This window comes from Perna viridis, chromosome 6 (assembly GCF_037379345.1).
Source record: "Perna viridis isolate PV_CMFRI_1.1 ecotype Kerala chromosome 6, ASM3737934v1, whole genome shotgun sequence".
Taxonomy (NCBI): domain Eukaryota; kingdom Metazoa; phylum Mollusca; class Bivalvia; order Mytilida; family Mytilidae; genus Perna; species Perna viridis.
The window spans coordinates 4719361-4742511 of record NC_142450.1 but is presented as its reverse complement, the minus strand read 5'-3'; the positions used below and the strand labels follow the sequence as shown (position 1 = coordinate 4742511).

Sequence of the window (23151 nt, the reverse complement as noted above, 5' to 3'; positions counted from 1 at the left end):
TACAAGAAGTATGGAGGAAACAAATATATAACGAAAAGAAAAAGCCCCAGGATCAGAAAGTATAGCTTGCATAGAACAATTTTAATAAAACATTAGAACTAAAACAAAACATCTCAAAAAAGAAATTGTACAAATCCCACTGAAAATTTGAGATAATTCTTTACAGACACCCACCCTGCTGATGGTAAAATGTCGTGACCGATGAAAAAGGAGAAATGACTTTGTCATATGGTTTATTTTGTGACAATATTATGAACAGTCACTGTTTACCACAAGGTAAAACAACACGCATTTAAACCATGGTTTTCATTTCCTAGTCCTATACGAAGTTGCATCGGTCTCAAAGATGAAACGGTGTAGATAAATGTTTGTAATGTTATGCTAGAGAATGTTGCCATTGGTGTCGCTGTTGACGAAAAATTTAGTTCAAAGCTTTACTTTTTGTTATTAAAAGATATATGTCAATCTATAAAAATGAAAGACTTTCGATCGTAGTAACTTTAAATAGTTACAAATCGCATCTCGAAAAAGACGGGAATACTAGGACAAAAAAAGGAAGAACGCTAAATTTCGAAGATGTAAAAACTACATGTACCTCTTTCAAAAACTTATGCTGATTGATTCTGTGGTATATTCAGGAAAAGTTATCATTCCTTTATGTTCTTATATACTGACATATTTTGATAATATCTAAAGCCGGTAAGAATCGTGGTCTGAAAAAAGGGACTTGGGATTGTTTTATAGTAAAATAATTCCTCAATTCCAATAACTTGCCACTCCTAATGATGCGCAAAATCTTCAAACAATGTCCAAGTGAAATCTAGAGGTAAACATACCTTCTTTACTGATAGTTGAATAAGAAAGTAGAACTGATGAAATCAATGTTTCAACTCAAATAAAATTATGATTTAAAAATGAACAATTTATATTTAATTCCATTCCACATAAAATTCAGGTTTAATAGTGGTGATTTAAGTTGTAGGAAAAACCTGCAACAAACAACGTTTTTCTGTCTTTAGATTCTATATTTTTACCTAACAATAGTCTTTTCTGTATTCAAATTTGCATTTTTTGTGAAATAAAGATTCATCTCACACTTAATTTCATGCAATCAAAGGAAATCAAGAACGACAAGTGGTAGTTTTATTCACAATCGATATATGTTTTTTTATTTCAAAAGTACAACAACTGAATCAAATCTTTGACAGGTTTTGTCGTCTGTAATTGTTTCTAAATAAGAAATGCATAAACCGCCTTCTGTCTGCTTTATTTTACTGCCCAATTACTGGAAAAGTTATGTACACATTATTCCTTCTTACTTACTGTCGTAGAACGATAAGATAGTATAATTAATTTGAACAGTTATAGGAGTTAACCTATTTCTTTAATGAACTGTTTCCGCTTAACCTATGGCACAACGTAAGAAATGTATTTGCCTGACAAATTAAATAAACAGATATATCGGTTATTTTAGACATTCATAACTTGCTGACATAATCTACGAATGTAACCTTAAAATTCTCACTAACAATCCCAGTATATTTCATTGAGCATTCATTGTGTGTTTATGTGAATAATGGGAAATACGTACATAACGTTAGGGAATGATTATTCTCTAATAGCTGCCTACAATTTTCAAAACGTCTATCATGAACTGTGGTGGATTGTTACAGGTGTTGATAGACAATCTTAATATGACCAGCATGTAGACCACAGCCATGGTAATAAAACGATAAACACATGACCAACACATGGGCTGCGTCTATTCAAAAATGACAAAACTAGTCCTATCAGAATCAAAATAAATCACGGAACTCCATTTTATCATTGTTTTACAATAAAACAATAAAAAATAAAAACATAAACTTACCAATCCATCATTCAAAAGATTTTTTAAAGAAACTGAAACATGTTTTTTTTTCTGTTTTGAATTTTTGATGTGCCAGGAATACAATTTGCATTTGCATGATGATACACACACCTGAACTAGCTTAAATGCTTCTTGTAGAGCTTTGTGATGCAAAAATGATTTTGTTTTGCTTTTATTTAGTTATTTAAATTTATTTTTTTTTTGGAGGGGGGGGGATCAGAAATAGATTTTGAATCATGTTTGCAACATATCTGTCCAGTGTGGTGTACGTCGTTTCAAATGAGAACAATGCTTCTGGAACAGGGTTATGATGCTACAAAATTGAACTCATCACTACAGAAATGTTATTGTCTTCGTCATGAACTCGTGGATCGTTACGTTATATCCATCTGCTCCACGAGAAACAATTTGTTCAACGAGTCATATTTTTCCTTTAAAGAAGAGGACGCTAATCCTACCGGTGCACCTGATCCATGCTCCCAGTTTTAAATTGAGTCCGAGTTGCTCATTTAGTTTTATTTTTTTGTGTATTTTTTGGTAATTTTATGTTATTTGTTTTGTGTGTCTGTCTCCTATGTCTGGTCTGTGTTCCTGGATAACATTCTTTTGGTTTCTTCTACCTTAATAACATTCTTTTGGTTTCTTCTACAATCTTGGTTCCCTTAACTCTTGTACAAGAGGATACAGTTAGTTTTAGTATGTAGAAGAATGACTTGCCTTTTACTTTTCAGATGCCAATGGGTATGTTCTATTGTATCTGTAGTTGATTTATTGGGTCTTAAAGACAATTAAGTTTCTACTAAATGAACTGCTATTTTTTCCTTGAGCTTATGTTTATGTTACTTGAGTATATAAGGGCAACTCATTTGCTGTTCTTGTGTATTCTGATGTTTTGGGGCCAGCTGCAGCCTCCCTATGATAAAAGGGTTTCCTCGTCGTTCAAATGTATGGGTGGCCTTGGGCTGACATATTCATCCCGGTGGGGTTGTTGCCTCTTTGGCATATACACCACACCTTTTCTCGTTATGTGATATATTAGCATTAATGACTTTATATTAGCACTAATTTTTTGTATAGTGACTCTTTTCCATGTTCAACAGTTTGGATTCTGAACATCACACTAAATTAGTTTGTTTTAATGACAATTCATCGTTTAAAGGTTAGTTTGTTTGATGACAATTAATCTTTTAAAAGTTCATTATTGTTTTATGAAGCATAAGACTATTTAAGATGAACTAAATTGATGTAAAACATCGGTTTATTTGCGAATGTGTACAACATTTATAAGGTTTTAATACATAATTTGTTTCTTTTCAAATCACAATAAAGAGCTACGCGTAACGCAGCTGTTCGGACATTAAAAACTTGGAAAGTGCAGACAAAATTTTATTTTTGACAAAGTTAAGCGTAGGGACTTAGAGTTCATTATGGACACAGCAACTTGTTTGGAAATAATATGGCACAAAATATGAAATAATATTAAAAAAAAATTCAAAGTCAGACAAAAAGCCGATTTGCTGGGATATTTCCACTTTAATCCCTTATAACTTAAAACCGTAAGTGATACTTGAAATCTGATCGAAAAAAGCAGGCAGTGACTTTCGAAATCGGATCAAAAATAGAAAAAGACGGTTTTATGGGGTGTAACCCTTTGACCCCTTATAACTCGAAAACCGTGAAGGATATATAAAATCTAATTAAAAAAATGCAGGCAGAAACTTTCATAAGAGATCTGATAGAATCAATTTTCAAAATCGGACCAATGATAAAACAAGTAGATTTTTTAGGGTGTGGCCCCTTTGACCCTATATATCTTGAAAACTGTCAGAGATATCTAAAATAATAGCGGAATTTCAAAAGAAATAGATAATCAAGTGATTCATAGAAATGGCAAGCTCCACGTAGCTGCAGACGTTCGTTCCGTCTCTTACTTGCCGCTGCAGATAGACCTTTCGAAATTCTCGGACACTTTTTTTATAAAATGTAATGACAATCGGATATTGTCGCGTAAAATCATTCACTTTTTCCAGACTTTGCAAGATTTTTGCCTTTTCTGAGAGGGCTGGCTCTATCATTTAGAGTGAATTTCGAACGTCAAAAGCTTGAAAATGGGATCAACAAGCCTTTTCTATCTATTCTATTGAGTATATTTGCAGTCGTATAAAAAGATGCTAATATATGCAAAATACATGATATTAAAAGCATGATGAAATTTGTTTCTAAATAAGGAATATATATAATTGAGCAATCTCGACTTACTTATGAAAAATCCCTGACAAAATAATCTGCCTGAAATAATTGACGTTCATTTATTTTATACCTATGCCAATGAAAATGTGTAAGTACGGTAAGGGCAAAATTTTCCCTCAAAGCAAAGTGGAAAAGAGTAATCAATGGAACCAAGATCCTAGCGGAAATAAAAAAATGTAATCCTGGGGACAAAGATCAGACATGGAAAACAGACACACACAACAAAGAACAGAAATTCACCAAAATGATACATACAAAGTAACAAAAGTAAATGAGCAACTCGAACTCCACTTAAAACAGGGCGCATGGTGAGGTGCAGCAGTAGGGTACAAGTTGCAAGTTTCTTAAAATTTGTCATGTATATTTCAATCTATTCAGTTCGTATATGGTAACGATTAAAAGTCATATATGCCCATCAAATATGGTTTAATTTTAAAAATATGTGACAAACGCTGAATGAAGCAAAATTTTGTGCAGTTTTGGCTGTTTTATCAATTGTCACATGCGTGTTTAGTCGCATGCTTTAAATGTTTTGTGATTAGTCGTCAATTAGGACTCAAATACAATAGATTAAAGAATACCTGTGTGGCAACTTCTTTTGAACACAAATTTTAAAAATCTGACATATTTTAAAATTTTAAATATTTTGTAGGTTTTGCATGATTACAAACTGCTATTTTCGGAATTTTGCCATTCCACATTGTCCCCATCACCATTCTACCCATTGAAATATAAACAAATATTTACATTCTCGAATCAAAGTTTATATTTATGCGTTCTTCTATATTAAATCTTATTTTGAATTTAATGTAATATATTTTACACGTCAATAAACACTTCTAAAACAAATTTTCCTATTATCTTAATTCAAAACTCAAAATTCCCACCCATATTCCGTATCCCCCAATACCATGGAAATGGAAGTCTTACTCATACAAGTACTGTATCACTTAATTGTAACCGAAGGAAGGGATACATTTCAATTACAACAGTGAACAATTACTTATACATCTTTGCTGGCAGAGGTTGATAGCAAAAAAATGAACAAAAAGTTTACAGAACAAAACTAAATGGATAATTCTTAATGTGGCAATTCTGGATACATCTTATTATACAGGATATGATTTTTCAAACCACAAATGGATGTTTATGTATGTACAATACATGATATAAAAAGTATGATATAATACAAAGTTAGGTTATTTGTTTTCTAAATTAGCAGTTTATATAGTTGAAACAATTTTTGTTGAGTTACTCGTTAACATATCCTTCTGTGTTAAGCTGATGTGCATGCTCATTATATACTTCCGCGAGGTAGGGCTTGGATAAAACAAAAGAATTTTCCTTTGCAGAAGTGTATATTGCAGCATTATCCACATTTACTCATCGACTAAACCAAAATTAGGAAAACATGGGTGTATAATTTCTTACAAAATTGACTGCTGAAATAAGCGACGTTCACAAGGAATTTGGAATCTTTTATGCAAATATTAGCGTAAATTTAACCTTCCAAATAAACACACATTTTGTTCGTCCTTATTCTTAGATTAATTTCGAATAATTATCATTTAATCGTAATTAAAAGGGAATCGCGTCAATTACAACAACTATCTAAAATTTATTCATAAAAAGCTGACAGACTTTAATAGCAACATATTGAATAATAACTGTACAAACAAATCTCAATAGTTCACTTACGTATTTAACTTGTTCAGATCTAGCAATAGACTCAATTCTCAATTCTTTTGTTACTGCATACAATGCTACATGTAATATGAACATTTCAATACAAAAAGTAAAACGTGAAAATAATACCTTATTACATTGTAACGAATAAATTTATAAGATATTTAAAAGACGGAATAGTTTCCATGTCAGAACGAACTCTGACCACTGTTTTTTAACTTATCAAGGTTTGAAAAAAAATAAAACTGGTAGTTCTTGAATTTAAATGTAAGACGCTCTTTCTTTAGTATCCTTAAACAAAAATCATAGAAGAAGTTATAATATCATGAAAGGAAATTAAACCATAAGTAAGTTATTAATGTTTTTGCTTTATAACTTAATTTATACCACTGCAGACACTTAAACAAGGTTCTTTATTAATTTGATGTAATAGTTTATTTAATAGACTATTTAGACAATGTCATCAAACAAAAAATCATTGAAATGATATTAGGATAGTTAATAGGAAAGAGTAAATAACCATAATATGATCATGAGTGCCGAAGAACACTTTGATTTTACGAGTGTGCGGAACTTGCTCCGTGCTCGAGTTATTTTCAACATATATGTTAAGTTTTGTGAACGGCGGATTGATGTTCGTGTTGTAACGTTTTGGCTTAAGATGTTCCGAAAGTAATATTACGGAACTTATTTCTCAGTGTGAATAATCGTTTTTTTTTTTACACTTGGAACATTCGGCAAATCACTGCTATCTATACAACAAATACTCCTCTTCCAAAACAATCGACAAAATAAACATAATTTTACAGCCACATTTCACGTTTTACACACGACATTTTAGGACCTTGAAGTGTTTCCATCGTTGGCTGTTGTTGCGAAAAAGTCACCACACGAATATCAATCTGCCGATCACAAAATATCATATTTATGTTGAAGAAGCAATTAATCTTTTAATAAACATAATAATACATCTATTAATAACTATGTCATTTTAGTTTAGAACATTATACTAATGCAATACTCATTTATAAAAAAAAATAACACACAAATACAATGTTTTAATTGCATGTTTGTTTTTTTTTTGTTATTCATAGGACAGTGCTATTTGTATGGATCCCGTTAAACAAGGCGATGAAAGTTTTAACGACTGATTGATGTGAGATAGATATTTAGTGCGAGAATGTTGCCCTCTTTAACCATAAACCCTTTATTTCAACTTGGACAGATAGCTTCTGATAATATCCCAGTGAACTCTGTAACTTTTGATGACTGTTCACATTTTGGGTATTTATACACAGCTGACTGTAGGCCTTTCAGATTTTTTATTAAGTTTTTTGCTACTTCTGGCCCATGATTTTTGTAGTAGTCTCTCTCAGAGGAACTGAGATCACTTTCGTACCAGAAAACATCGAAATTTAGAACATCAGCATTCACAACCCTAAAGAAGCCATGGTTACCCCAGTTGGTTCCCCAGGAATTCATTAAACGTAAGCACTCGCTGTTAAAACTTGTTAATACGACTGCATGCCCTGCCAGCTTTTCATGCCCTGCTGTCTGTGATATATCTAATTCTTTTTTGTTAAAATTCCTGTCGGTTTTTTTTTTTATAAAAAAATAGAAAACTTTTTCCATTCAACTTCTTCATTTGTTTTTTTTTATCAGTTAGACGAAAAAGTGCGACAACCGGTATTTTCTGGGTAATGGCCTTCAATGCTTCACTGACATCCACTTTTCGACATCGTAGGCGGTATTTGGGACAGATGTGTTGCAAAACAACTAGTGTTTTCGCACCATGAATACCAAACTGAGAAATGATCTCATCTCGGAGAGCTATAAATCAGGATAACCTCCGTCTCGTCTTAGAATTCTTTTCATTGTCAGGTGAAGGGCTGCAGCAGAAGCATTTGCATAACAGGTTCCATGTTTTTGCAATCTTGGTACAAAACGAGATGCTCCCTGGTTAATGTAAACATCCAATGCTGTTGATACAAGAAGATCTGCCAATGAGACCTGACAGCAAACAACATTCCGGGCAAGATCACAAACGTCACGAATGTTTTCTGGATGCTTAACCTGAAGAAACAGCTTTATTTCATTGTCCTCGATATCTATTTTCCATTTGCGTTTCAAACATATTGTACGCGGAATCATCCCAACAGGTAAAACGGAGCTAAGTTGAAAAAGAAAAATGCCCCTTCCTCCCATTGGCGCTGTGGAGAACTGTACAATTTTCTCGGATCCATTTCGAATGACTTCGTTATAAAACAACTGACGATGGTGGTTCCTGAATCTTTGAAATTCTTCGCAAGCTGTAGCAAGTTCCCTTGATCAGTTGGTTCTCCGTCCGAAAGAATCACCAAAGCTTTTGGTTGAGTTGTTGTGCTGCTTTGTGTTTTTAGAATTTTCAAGGATTCATTTTCAGTAGAGTCCTTCCATAAATGAACGGTTCAATTATATTCAGTAGTTCTTTGGCTCTTTCATCTGTAATTTCTGATTCGATGTACAATCATGCTTACTTGGTGGACGGTAAAGATATGTCCTTTTTCTATCAACAATTTTCCTTTGGCTTTTTCCACAATTTCGAGTACATCCTCCTCTCTGGCTTGTTTGAATGTTGTAACGGCTGAAGAATATGCTCCTTGGCTCGTCTCCGTTAAGAAACAAAAAAAAACCAAAGTACGAAACCAAAAAACTCTTTTCATTATCTTTACAAGGGCATTCACGTTTAACTTGTCCCCAGTCCTTACAAGCACTTGGCAGGCATTCATTGACAACCATTTCCCAAATTGGTCTGATGAATGTAATTTACACTAAAGTGTATGTATCATTTCTTTGTTCACGACCCTGCAAACAGTTTCTGTCCTTGCCCATTTACGAATAGTTCTGGCACCATTTTTTTCTAATATCTCTAAAATGTTCTCTATCATGTCTGCTAACGACATGGTTGTTCTTTCATTCCCCTTTTAAATGTTTTGCTATGGAATTTTTGGATTGTACTGAGTATGTCAAATACACCACTTCCGCAACTTGCCCCTACTACTAAGGAACAAACTTTGATTTGCGAAGACACGTCATGTTTGATTAGATCATCTATAACTTGGACAATTAATTTTGCCCATTCCCCACCTTCTTCGTCAAGTCTTCCTCTGGAATTTTCTTTCATAGATCCAGAGATATCTACTAACGCCCCGACAAGGTACGCCATATTTGAACTCCCTGTAAGTATAATAAATTGATGATGAAATTGTTTTTTGAATGATCGACAAAATTTTCCTAAACATATTTATGCTTCCAAAAATTACAAACCGTTCATACAACTTTTGATTACTTATGGCAGAATGTAATAAATTCGTTTTCGTATTCGCAATAAATAATAAAAAATGAACTGAGAAATAAATTTCAGTCTCCCATCAAACACACTCATAAATCCAAAAAGTATTAAACTTATCTTAACTACATATACATGCATGTAAATGTAAGATTCAATGAACGTGTTAAAGATAGCTGTCAACGCAAAACAGGCTGTGAAATCACATTCTTAATTTTCTTTAGATTTTACAAATTACACGTTTCGTTGTAACGCGTTGTGGAAACAAAGAGAGACAACACGAAAAGTTATATCGTCGAAAACAAGAAACTGAAAATTTAACACCCATGTTAACTGCCTTGGTATTAATGTTATTATCAAGAATCTGTTATTAATGTTATTATCAAAAATAAACAATTTGAATGTCATAAATCATTGAAGACGTGAATCGGTCAACAAGAGAATTGAAATCATATAGATGTATTAGTTGTCACCAAACAAATCATCATTAAAGAGCTTGCCGAAACTATACAGACTTCTTGTATTGCGCTAGAATTCTATCAAATAGAATTTCATCACTACAAAAGTTTTATGGTCTTCACCATGAACTAGTGGATCGTTACGGTGTATCCGTCTGCGATATGAAAACTGATTTGTTCAACGTGTCATAGTTTTCCTTTCCTCTTTCGACTACCCTGGACTTGACTTTTTATGAGCAACTCGGCGGATGTTTCTACAAAAGCAGAAGACGCTTACTTTACCGGTGCACCTGGTCCACGCTCCCAGTTTTTCGTTTTGTTACTTCGTATGTATGATTTTAGTAACATCATGTTCTTTGTTGTGTATGTCTGTTTTGCATGTCTGGTATTTGTCCGTGGATAACATTCTTTTGATTACCGCTATAACCTTGGTTCCCTTGATTACTCTTTAACATACTGTTCAAAAGGCTGAGTGAAAGTCGATATTTTAAATTTTTATCAGTTTGCTTGTTTTTGCGAAAGAAAAACACCCTATAAAACAACGGAACGGGAAATCAGTCTAAGCCTCACATCGTTTAGCTTTCTGTAATGGAAAAAACATACACTTCAATACCATCTATCACATGTAGACAAATAAAAAAGTAAGTAGCAGTCCAGCTATGAAACGTGCAAAGAGCGACGCTACATGTGTTTTATCTTTGCAATCTGTTCAATTTGGTCTAAAACAAATCATTCATTATATAGGAACACGTTTGGCGGAAGAATTTTTCCATATTTTGTTTCCTTTATAACCAGGTAAATTATATTTCCCATGACTAGGGTCAATTGCTTACAGGGCTACAGCGGCAGTCATTCGTTTCTTTTTTTACTAACCGCTGAAAATAACTCAAATCAAACGTCGTTTTGTTTGACAATCGAATAATGTGGCGTAAGATCATTCACTTTTCCCGACATTGCATTTCCTAACGTAAGTTTCAAACGAGAGATGCTGTTTCAAAGCTAGGGTCAATTAAAGCTTTTTAATATGATTTATATGACATGATTTGAAAGAACCAAAGTAAACAAGTTAAGACAAAATAAATTCTATTTTACCCTTTTCATGCATAAATCACTTAATTTGCATGATATTTACATGGACTGCTACCTAACTGAATCAAAATAGAAATCTTTACTAAAAAAAGATTCACAATAGGGGACGTTACTATGATTCTGGTAAAACCACGGTACTAGTATTTTCTTTTACAAAATGTACTACTGCTATTCTAATGTGTCAATTATTTAAAACAGTAAAAAATGTAAAAAATTACAGCTCTCGAAATAAAGGTCCCGATAATAAAGATCTTATCTGAAGTTTGATTTTATCACCATATATAATCATAAGCATTTCTTTTTTCTCGAAATTGCGTTTGATTTATGTGCATTTATATCATATAATTATGATTTTGAGGTAACGAAAACACGATCATAAATTTTAAAACCATATTTTAGTTAAGAAATATAGACTTTGTGAGAATTTCTTTCCATGCATGATAAATAATAATGATTGCGCACAACAAGCGATCTCTTTGTGTCACGCTTGAAGGTATTAGGTGGCGATATGTAGTCATACGTTGATAGGTAAAGACAGGCAGAGTAATGTCAAAACGTGGTTTTTCTCTATTGTAACCTTTCCTTACATATGTGGCAACACCCCTTCAGCACAATAGTTTTATGGTCGTCATCATGAACTCATGGATTGTTGCGTTGTCTCCTTAGCATTTTGTGAATTTTTTTTTCATCACGACTAAGTTTTCTTTTCCTCTTTTGTTTACCCCGGACTTGACTTTTTATGAGTAACTCGGTGATTGCTTCTAGAAGACGGTAGAAGACGCTTATCATACAGGTGCACCTGGTCCATGCTCCAAAATTTTAGAGGAGTCCGAGTTGGTCATTTCTTTCTACGTATTATTTTGGTTCTTTTATTTATTTTGTTGTTGTTGTTGTTTTTATATCTGTTTTCCCTGTCTGGTCTTTGACCATGGATTGCGGTCTTTTGATTTCCGCTAAAATCTGTTCTCGTTTAATTAGCGTGGCTTTTAAAATTAATTTGTTAACACTCTTTATGGTTTGATTTGTTGATTTGATTATTGAAAATTGCTCGTGTTGTTAAAAGAAACGAATTCTATTATTAACACGTCGGAATCACACCAACAGTGATATCGGATATTTTGATAATTTTTTTTAAATACACATCAAACAGACGATAGTAATAGTATTTCAACGTCTACATTCGTTTCGCTAGTGAATTTGGAATTTCATCGTAATAATGTAGAGCACATGGTTTGACGATACTCCCAATTGTGAATCAAACAAAGCAACATGTTATGAACTATGACGTTTTTGATGTAGAAAAAATAAAAAGGAAATTTCACTAAAACACTCGGTTCGGTGCCGTTCAGTATTTGAAACATGATATACAACATACAAAAAAATATCTTCCAATATGAAGCCCAAGACACTACTAAGTACCGTGTAAAGTGAAGTACATGTACATGTGCATGTATATGTACAACAAATGATGTAAATTCAGCAACTATCATGGACCAAACTACTAGTATTTCAGGTTTATCCTCGATCTCGGATTACTCGAACCTCCGATAACTCGAACATTTTTGCATGGTCCCTTTGACTTCAACTTAACGAGGTTCGACAGTATTTATTGATACAATGGGGATTTCAGGGTGTTTTAAAGTATGTACCAAAAATATAGATGACTTTGTTATTTGGTTTGAGGAGCTCTACAAGCGTCATCAATGGGTAACATTATATGACGAGTGATTCTTACAGTTATTGCCCCTGAAATGTGAAAGGTGGTATTTTGTCAGTATTACCCAATATTCCACAAACCACAATGAAAAGAAAAAAATTCAATCGATCAAATGGTCTTAATGATCGATCTTATAGCGGTTTTATTTAGTTGGTGTTTGAAAAGACCCGCGTTAAAATAGACATTTATTTTTAGTTTTGACTTATATAGTAGATACAGATAATATATGGATTGCAGGTATACCGTATAGCGGGTAATTTTTTTCGTGTTTATAATTAGAAAAGGGTAGGTGAGTGATCAGAACTACCCGAAAATTTCCCGCAATACAGTAAAAGTCATAAGGCGAAGCAATGTGTTCAAGGTGGGCAGTTTATACATGTGGGGTGTTGTGCTTGTTTTGCAGTTGTTATTTTGTGTGTGTGTGTTTGTGTTGTTATTATCGGATTGTGTTTCGTATTTGCAGATAAACTGACGATAGTTAAAAGCACTTTTTTATTTTTTGGTAGTTTTTTAAAGACTACAAATATCTTTGAATTTTTTCTTGATTGATGGAAAAATGTTTTTACCTGATAGCAAGACTATGATATCTGGGTAATTTATTGGTTCGAAACCACCCACATAGGAAAGTGTATCAAAACGCGTTAGCACATGCCTAAGAATACATTAAAATGTTTTTCAACAACAACAACAACAACAACAACAAAAAATTAGTCGTCTTTGTCCATTTATTCATTATCAATCATGGAATAAATCAATACACATAGAGACATCAACATGAAAATGTAACAAACAATACTCTAAATCAGTATAGAAATGTCAAGGTTGGGTGCCAGATATGGAGACGTTGCAATTCGGTCCAAAAATTTTCATTTTGAACACATTTGGTTATTCAAAGATCATTTTAATATGATGTGTTCAAAAGTATATCGGTGAAAAAATAATAATACATACATACTAAACGCATGATTCTGGACGTCAAAGGTGATTTTAACCCATTTTAACCACCGTCGACACAACGAAATGGTGGGTTCAATCTAAGTTTCACAGCGCGCCAATCCTACATCTTCAGTTGCAGTGTGAATATACCGGTGGTGATCATATAACATTTGCATGCTAAAAGATAGACATTGGAAATTTATTTCACTCTAAGCGATTGGTCGTTGGGTAGGGGAACATATTTTTATATCATTCATGAACGGCAAATGTGATTGCATTTTTCATTGAACAACTGAGACTTTGGGTTTTATGTTGATACGCTCCCGACGGGATCGTTTATGGTTGTATTATTAACATTGTTCTATATACATATGGCAAGAAAAAGCATCAATATCCGGTTTGTACCTGCATTTTCTGGAGCTGAAAAACAGCATAATGACAGCTTCATTTGCGTATACTTGTATATGTGCGATTGAGAGCCAAACCTGTCTCGGAAAATATTTGCTAGTTTCGATAATTAAATACAAATCGAATCATATCTTTTCCAAGATAGGGTTGGCCTTATAGTCTGCAGTATGGCGCCCAGATGTTTATGAAAGTTACGTTATCAATATTACCGATAATTCTCGGGTCATAAAAATTGCAAAACGAAAACGAACCAAAACGAAACGAAAGTAATCGATAAAAGAAAGAATCGAAACGAACCAATTCGATAAAATAAATCAAATCGTAATAAAAACCTTATTAAACGATAGAAATCGAAACAGAATGAAGCGAAACTAAATTTAATAAAAGAAATATTTTAAATTACAAGAACCATAATGTTTATCCGTGCCTGACCATTCGACCCAAAGACATTTCGGACCATGAAAACAAATAATTCCATATGAATGCCAGACATTTCGGCCAATAGACATATCAGACCATGACAATAAGTATAATGCGTTAGGACATATATAATTGCAAAAATTACCATATTTGAAGGTTATAAATATAATATATGACATCTGTGGACAGAGCTGACAAAAAGTATGAAAGTTGTTTTTTAATTAATGTTTCTTCGGGAGCGTTAAAAGGTTTCACCTTCATCAGATTATATATAATATATTATATATATATATATGTTCATACCGCAGTATGACTTAGAATATTGTGAAATTAGGAAAAAACATATCTTGGCATTTTTACACAGTTCGATATTAAAATACGCTAATTCTCGAAAGTAATTACAAAAAATGCAGAAATGTTATAATTACGTTTTCAATAATCATTCACTTTAATATAATTATAACGTTTCCTTAAAGACTGAACACATGTTTTAGAAACGTTTCAAAAATGTATGCTTTCAGAAATGTTATGCCAGTCTTCTGAGAAATAAAAACAAAGATTAGTTCTTATAATGACTTAAAATTGTAGTTATTTAAACAGTTGTTAAACAAACAGGTAAACAACATTGATAATGCTATCGAGAGCCGATGACACCAGGATATAGGACATTCTTTGTGACGTTCAAAATACATCTATTTATACAAAGTGCGGCAATATAAAAGAGTAATCAAGGGAACCAAGGTTATAGTAGTAATAAACAAAATATAATCCAGAGACAAATACCAGACATGGAAAACAGACATACACAACATAGATCATAAAGTAAATACAATCATACATACAAAGTAACAACACCAAATGAGCAACTCGGACTCCACTAAAAATGGGAGCATGGACCAAGTGCACCGGTAGGCTAAGCGTCCTCTGCTTTTCGAGAAACACCAGCCGAGATGCTCATAAAAAGTCAAGTCTGGGGTAGACGAAAGAGGTAAGGAAAACTATGACACGTTGAATTATAATGACCCACGAGTTCATGATGACGACCATATGCAGACTTGGTTGTTTTTGTTTTTAAAATATATTTTTTTAATTATTTTTGATCCAATTTTTTGACTTTTTGTATCGCGCTAGAACTCTAAAAAATAGGCTTCTGGAGCAGGGTTATGTTGCTTCATGATTGTAGTCATCACTACAGAAGTCTTATGGTCATCATCATGAACTCGTGGATCGATACGGTTTATCCATCAGCACCATGAAAACTGATTTATTCAACGGGTCATAGTTTTCCTTCCCTCGTTTGTCTACTCCGGACTTGACTTTTTATGAGTCAGAACTCGGCGGGTGTTTCTAGAAAAGCAGAGGACGCTTACCCTACCGGGGCACCTGGTCCACGCTCCCAGTTTTTAGTGGAATCCGAGTTGCTCATTTACTTTTGTTACTTTGTATGCATGATTTTAGTTACTTTATGTTCTTTGTTGTGAATGTCTGTTTTCCATGTCTGGTCTTTGTCCCGGATTACATTCTTTTGATTATCGCTATGACCTTGATTCCCTTGATTACTCTCTCATATACAAGTTTAATAAAATAATCCTTTTTACCAAACACAAGCATAAGTACTACAAATTAAGAACAACACACTTAATATGCGTAAGTTATGCGGTTATGCGTAATTACGCGTAGGTTTCGTCTTAATCCGCGACAAGGTTCAAGTTATAACGCGAAAAACATTTTTTTATTAAACTTATTTACGAAAATGAACTCAATTGATTCTAGTACAAATTATATAGAACCCCAGAAAAAAATAATTCGAAACAATAAAGAAAATAAGACTGCAATATGCTCTATTACTTTTGGAAAACAAATATTATACTACAAAACATAAAATATAATCAATGTTTAAAAAATGAAATAATTTTACTTACTGTGAGCAGTTGTCAAATTTGAATCAACATGATAAAAAATCCGTTTTTATCGTCTCAATTTATAACATATAGAGAAGAAGAAAATGATTTCTTCAATGTGCTACATTTAGAAGTCTGCGTTCCTCCATTGACGTTAAACCTTCCACAATCCCATGGTTTCCACCACGTGTAAGAGTATCTATAAACAAAATAGTAAAACACTACAGTTTTTTCCGCGAAGCAGAAGGGGATTTAGAAATATTGGTGTCCGTCCGCCCGTCTGGTCACATTTGTGAACACAAACCCTCGGAAACCGCTTACCAAATTTTGTTCAAATTTTGTAGGATTGTTAGACACCGTTTTAATTGATCATTCTGTTTTGTTTGTATTTTGATTCGACAAATTTTACAGGAGTTTTGCATTTCAACTTTTTTGTTGCAGCGGAGAACATATTTTCTACAAACAAACACTGGTGCATACCTGCTACACATAAATACTGCTACTTACCTGTTACACATAAATACTGGTACTTACCTGCTACACATAAATATTGGTACATGCATGCTACACACCTGCTGCACATAAATACTAATACGTACCTGCTTTTTAGTGGAGTCCGAGTTGGTTGCTCATTTGATTTTTGTTACTTTGTATGTATGTTTTTAGTTACTTTATGTTCTTTGTTGTGTATGTCTGTTTTCCATGTCTGGTCTTTGTACCTTGATTACATTCTTTTGATTACCGCTATAACCGTGGTTCCCATGATTACTCTTCTACACACAAACAAAAGAAAAACGCTACAAAAATTAAGGCTTTCATTATACGGTGCTTCCTGCAAAAATGTGGTAAACATATGAACAATCTCTTTTGACGATTTAATTCGGGTTTAAGTAAAATTGAACTGTTCTATATCCATAATGTAAATCTGTAGAATGAAATATTTACCGTTCATAAGCGGAAGAAGCAAAAACTTATTGCTACTGTTTTTTGATATAGGGACACGAGGCCTTACCGCGAAAATGTTACAATCATTGGTACGGCATACCGTACCTGTCAAAATTATTGGTATGGTCGACGGAGCAGTATCAACTATACCGGTTCCTACGCCCATGCAATCTATTTGGACATAAAATTCGTCTGGTTATATGCTGTTTTCATTAGGGTCATGGTTGTTTTATTGTTTAAGTAGCAGTCCAGCTAAGAATCATGCAAAATGTGATAAATAGTTGGAAAGCCTATATATTTATCTGATATCGTGTTTAGAATGCTTAAATGAACAGAAAATTAGATGTGCTCCTGATATAACCTTTGTTAATATGAGATAAGAATAATATAGAATAAAATAATAAAGATCACCTTTGCATTTAGTTAGGCTCTTATGAAAAATCATACACATATAACCAAAAATAAATAACTTTGAATGTAACATTCGCTTTGTGAAATGCGCAATGCTATGCAAAATTCAAAACTTGCAAAACTATTATATCTGAAGGAATCGATAGTGTTGATCATACGCATACTTTAAGTTGAAAAACCGGAAACCCTGTGTAAGAAAAACTCTACTCACAGGTGGCTGCTGAGGAAACCAATAGGGCGATGTTTTTCAACAATTTTTGTCGGAATTTTTCACGAATTCAGCAGATGTAACTTATTTAGTAGATAAATCAGTACTGTTATAGCCACCTTCACAACCAAATATAGCTAAAAATGCCATAAAGTAAGAACAAATGGTGGTAAACCAGTAGAAAAAAATCTTTTAAATTTTAAGCTAAAAAGCGTATTTTTTTTCAATATTTGGCAAAAGTCGAAGCGACAAAGCTTCGGTAGTCACATTAGGAACATATTCTATGTAATTCTATGATTTAAAAAAGCCCTTATACATGAGTGTAAGCTGAAATCCGAGAGGGAACATTTTTCATACCTAATTTGAACACTCAACATTTTCACGAAAATTTCAGATTTTCTATTCGCCATCGACACAATCAACTGTATTTTTACATTTCTGTAAGGATTGCCTCCCTTACAATATGTTGCCCTTTTGGCACTTGAGTTCTTGAGGTAAGCGTTTTTTTTCAAACTCGCAAAATCGACTCTTCGATGCTTATAGTGAGCAAAATATACATCTTGCAGTTATAGTAGATGAGGAAGAATCAAAATACCATTTTCAAAACTCAAAGAGAGTTTTATTACATGTTTTAAATGTATGTAAAACATGTGTCGTGGCCCAGTAATAAATTCTATACATCATGGAGTTAAGCCACCCCCTAACTCCCCTCCAATTTTAACATATAGATATTAAGTTGCAAACTGTCTCAATTTCTTTTTCTTTTAGGTAGCACTCCAGATGTTACAACAGCGTAGAAATAATACTTATCATGCTTAAAATGGCTGTACATCCTTTTCTACCTATAATTTATTGATTTGCAGTTTAAAACTTATTTTGAGTACTGAAAAAAAGCATATCAAAGAACACGAAGAATATAACTTTATTTTCATTTGTTCTTGTTTAATTCAGAAGTTTCAGTGATTGGAGTTATAAATCTTTTAATGTGTCATTTTTCTAAATGATTGGCATTTTAATGAAAAATCTGATTTTATGGGATTTTGGCAACCGGCATGTTAATGAAACATGACTCTTTCTTATCCCAATACTGAAGTTTTAATATTGTTTTTCTTAGTTATGCCTTGGAATACGCATTTCTGGGGCTTTCATTGTACTGATCAATACCAACATTGATATTGATTTTAACATTAAAAATGTTAAGTATGAGGTATAATTATGGTCAGTACAAAGTTAAATTCATTCACCATATATTTAAAGTAAAGCTTATTTCCTGCGGTTGAATTGTTTCTAATGTTACCTACATTGTGAGAAATTAAGAAAAATAGACAAGGGATTTATAATTTATAAACTTTTTAACAGTTTCATGTAGTTCAACCTTACTTTTTAACAATGATTCGAAAAAGGAAGGCATGCCACAGAAGATACTTTTCTATTAGTGTGGTAGCCCATATTTGATAACCTATAACATTTCCTACTTTTTTCATCTTTAAGTAAGATCTTTCCTATCTGTTATAGAGATAATTTTGAAGTATCATTTAAATAACCGCTCCCTTTATTTGAATTTAAAGTACCAAATGAGGTACAAATGTATACATGTAACTGCATCCTGGGTATCTTTTTTGTCTGATTACTTTACTAAATTGTTTTAATTGCCGGCTAGTTTTATAAATAATTGTCTATAATACATGCAATAATATGAAAACTTTTTGCAAAGAAATGCGTCGCTAAAAAATAATCCTTACTTGATAAAAAAATATATATTCCTTACTTTTAACTGCAGTATTTCATAATAAACATAGGTTTATAATACATTCGGAAACCTCTGCATATATAAATATATGTAGTATATTAAATAAGTACAACCCATAACCTCATAAGACCGGTGAAGTGGAAATTACTAAGGTCAAAACTCTTTTAATTTTAATGGAAAGTCTTGGTTATATAATAATCACAGTACTCGTGCGCTGAATCAGTTTAAAATAGGTCGATCAAAAGGTTAAGGAGTTATATTCTTTCTTAAATAATCTAACTCTTTTCATCGAATAAGAAAAATTAAAATCAAAATCGTCATTCCCGACCCCCAATTGAAAAATCAGATGGTCTCTCCCTCAGCACTTTCTACTATCATTTTAACTACAGGTATTAGATATTTTGGGACGGTACAAAATGATATTTTTCCTTATTTACTTTATTTTCAATTGTTTCGTTTCGATTTATATTTTATCGATTTCTTTCGTATTGTTTCGTTATCTTTTTGGAATTTTTTAGTATCCAAGAATTAGGGGTAAAACTGAGGAATTCATTTTCGTAAACATCTGGGTACCATGCTGCTGTCTGTTTTGGCCATCTTTATTTCATTGTGGTGTTGGTTTAATATATTCAGTGCTTCTATGTCTCTCTGTTGTTTTTTTTAAATTTTTTATTGGTTTTTTGTTTTGTTTGTTTGTTTGTTTTGTGTTTTGTGTTTGTTTGTTTGTTTGTTTGTTTGTTTGTTTGTTGTTGTTGTTGTTGTTGTTGTTGTTGTTGTTTTTTTTGGTTTTTTTTTTTTTTTTTTTTTGGGGGGGGGGGTATTTGAATAATCCTACCGCTTACACTTTGATCATCTTGTGCAGACATTTTTGGGTGATACTCTTAGGGAGAATCATGCAAATTTGTATGTAATTTTGTCAATTTGTTTCAGAGGAGAAAATGTTTTTATATTAAAGTAAACCTGGACAACGACGCCTGCAGATTCTGATGGATGCATGACATTAACTAAAAAAATGACACGATAAAAAGAAAAGAGGGAGAAGCAAATGTCTTCGGAAATGCGAATGTTCGGGTCAATTTGATAAAAACAGTCCACCTCTCTACGTTTAAACAGTTAATATCACTTAATCATCGAAATATTGAAGTTCAACACATATCGAATAGTTTTAATATCATTATACGCCCATGTCTTACGTAAAGTAAAACATCTCATATTTGCGTTGGTTTATGATTGGTAGTGAAACGATATATTTGCGAAAACGTAGCAATGAAAATAATCCGCGAACGTCATTTTGAAAGTCTATGTTGAAATGTATACACTGGATACGTAATTTTGGTAGTCCACTATCTCTAAGCGAAGTTTAGGCTATAAATAGCCTTTTAAAAAAAGGGAAGCATGTATCCAAGTATGTAAATTTAAATATTTGATATATATATGTTGTACTTTATCTGAATAAAGTTTCAAGGATTAACTACATTTAATCCACCAAAAAGGAATTTGGAATTAAAGAGTCAAGCGATGCACATTCCTCTGACTTGCGTTGTAGAGCACGTATACCATCAAATTAACTTCTTAATCAGGGTACGTTCAGCTTTTACTAATTTCATCATCTCCAGAAGCGGATTCAGGCGGGGGCGCGGCGGGCGTGCGTCCCTCCTAAAATTTGCAAAGCATGGGTTGTCAGGGGTAGATTTAAGCGGTTTTAGGTTAAAACTTTAATTTTTCCTTTATAACAAAACAAAAAAAAACATCTACATTGTACCCACTCTGACTAGAATATTAAAAATAAATAATCTTAAACAAATTTTGGCCTCTCTCTGCTCGTCGACTATTAGCTGTACCCCTAATCTAAAATTCTGGATAGTAATACTACCCTTTTAATTATATGTGAACCTGTGCAACTACAATTTTTCTCATGTACCATTGCCATCTTAATGGTTGTTTTCTTGCTTTATGCATAAGTTTTTATATGGCAAAATATCTATGCTCTAATGTAAAACTTCCTATTGAGACAGCGGGATGGGCCACCATACCGATACACTAGCGAATATGAAAATGTTGTAAAACACTGGGAAATGAATATCATTACCTATTTGTTTGCAACCTTCCCGTAATTGTGGAAGCTAGAAAAAAATTCATTCCACTATATTATACTCGTAATCCAAATGTGAGTAGACTGAATGGGCTATTAACGTATTGTAATGTTCGTGTATATTACAATCTTTCATATTTCATTAAAACATTATTAAAATTCATGCATCTATGTTGATTATAAAGAGTATGCATATCCAGTTATTATATATAGTAATGTACTTATACATTTGAACCAATTTTAATCCATTCACATTAATTTCACATAAACCCACGGGCAGAAGTCTGTGAATGAAGCCACGTCGTATAGTAAGCTTGTAATATACACACAAATTCACTCATTAACTACCAAATATGATTATGTCACCTTACCTGGCCTTAGTTACTATTGTTAGATGTATGTAAAGAACTGATTGTCCTCTTGTACACCTCGGTGTCTGAGTATAAATAAAGTGTTTGTTTGTTTGTTGTTTGCTTGTTTTGTTTGGCATCTCATATGTACATGTAACACCTGTTTGAATGGGTACAAAAGAGTAATCAAGGGAACCAAGGTTATAGCGGTAATAAAAAGAATGTAATCCAGGGACAAAGACCAGACATGGAAAACAGACATACACAACAAAGAACATAAAGTAACTAAAATCATATATACAAAGTACAAAAGTAAATGAGCAACTCGGACTCCACTAAAAACTGGGAGCATGGACCATGTGCACCGGTAGGGTAAGCGTCCTCTGATTTTCTAGAAACACCCGTCGAGTTGCTAATAAAAAGTCAAGTCCGGGGTAGACAAACGAGTGAAGGAAAACTATGACCCGTTGAATAAATCAGTTCTCATGGTGCTGATGGATACACCATAACGATCCACGAGTTCATGATGACGTCCATAAAACTTCTGTAGTGATGACTTCAATCTTGTAGCAATATAACCCTGCTCCAGAAGCCTATTTGTTAGAGTTCTAGCGCGATACAAAAAAGTCTGCGTAGTTTCGGCAAGCTCTGGCATAAAGTATGAACACTCCATACGCAGGAGCCGAAGGGATGTTGCCATAGATGAAAGGAAAGTTGAAAATTCTGAATGAAAAGTCATCACGTTTATAGTAAAGTTTGGTCAGTAGTTTTCCTTTACCATCGATTTCTACGATATGAGGCTGTAGTATCCTTTATCTCAAGTTCTTTTGGGTAGATGCGATGTATCAAATCCCCGAAATTAGGATTGTTTAAAGATAATACGTCATCTATATAGCGGAAACTGAGATTGAAGGATCTAGCCAAACAATATTCTTTCTTTCTGATCAGATCAGCTATAAAGTCAGCCTCATAAGAGTGAAGGAATAGGTCAGCAAGTAAAGGAGCACAATTTGTTCCCATTGGAATGCCGACCGTTTGTTGAAAGACACGTCCACCACTCTGGACAAATATGTTGTCGATTAAAAATTCCAGCATTTTGTAAACCTCTTCCTCTGTATATTTGGAAGATGATTTGAATCTCTACCAAGAACTATATATTTGTATCTAGGTGTACCATCTTTTTTGGAAAAACAACGATGTATAATGTTTTTAAGTCGGGATTTTAACTGAGTATGGGGAATAGAAGTATACAGTGTTGAGAAATCATAGGTTTTAATGCTATTATATTCAGATAATAGTCTTGAACTGATTGTCTCCATAAAATCTTTCGAA

General features: G+C 33.1%; 1 pseudogene across 1 annotated transcript in view; it reads right to left on the bottom strand.

Moving 5' to 3' along the window:
* Window positions 1-5539: 5539 nt before the first annotated feature.
* LOC148613296 (uncharacterized) overlaps window positions 5540-23151 on the bottom strand; it is a 34328-nt pseudogene continuing 16716 nt past the window's right edge. The window contains exon 2 of the transcript XR_015923330.1: window positions 5540-9022. The product of XR_015923330.1 is annotated as an uncharacterized LOC148613296 (transcript). The remainder of the gene's footprint in view (window positions 9023-23151) is intronic.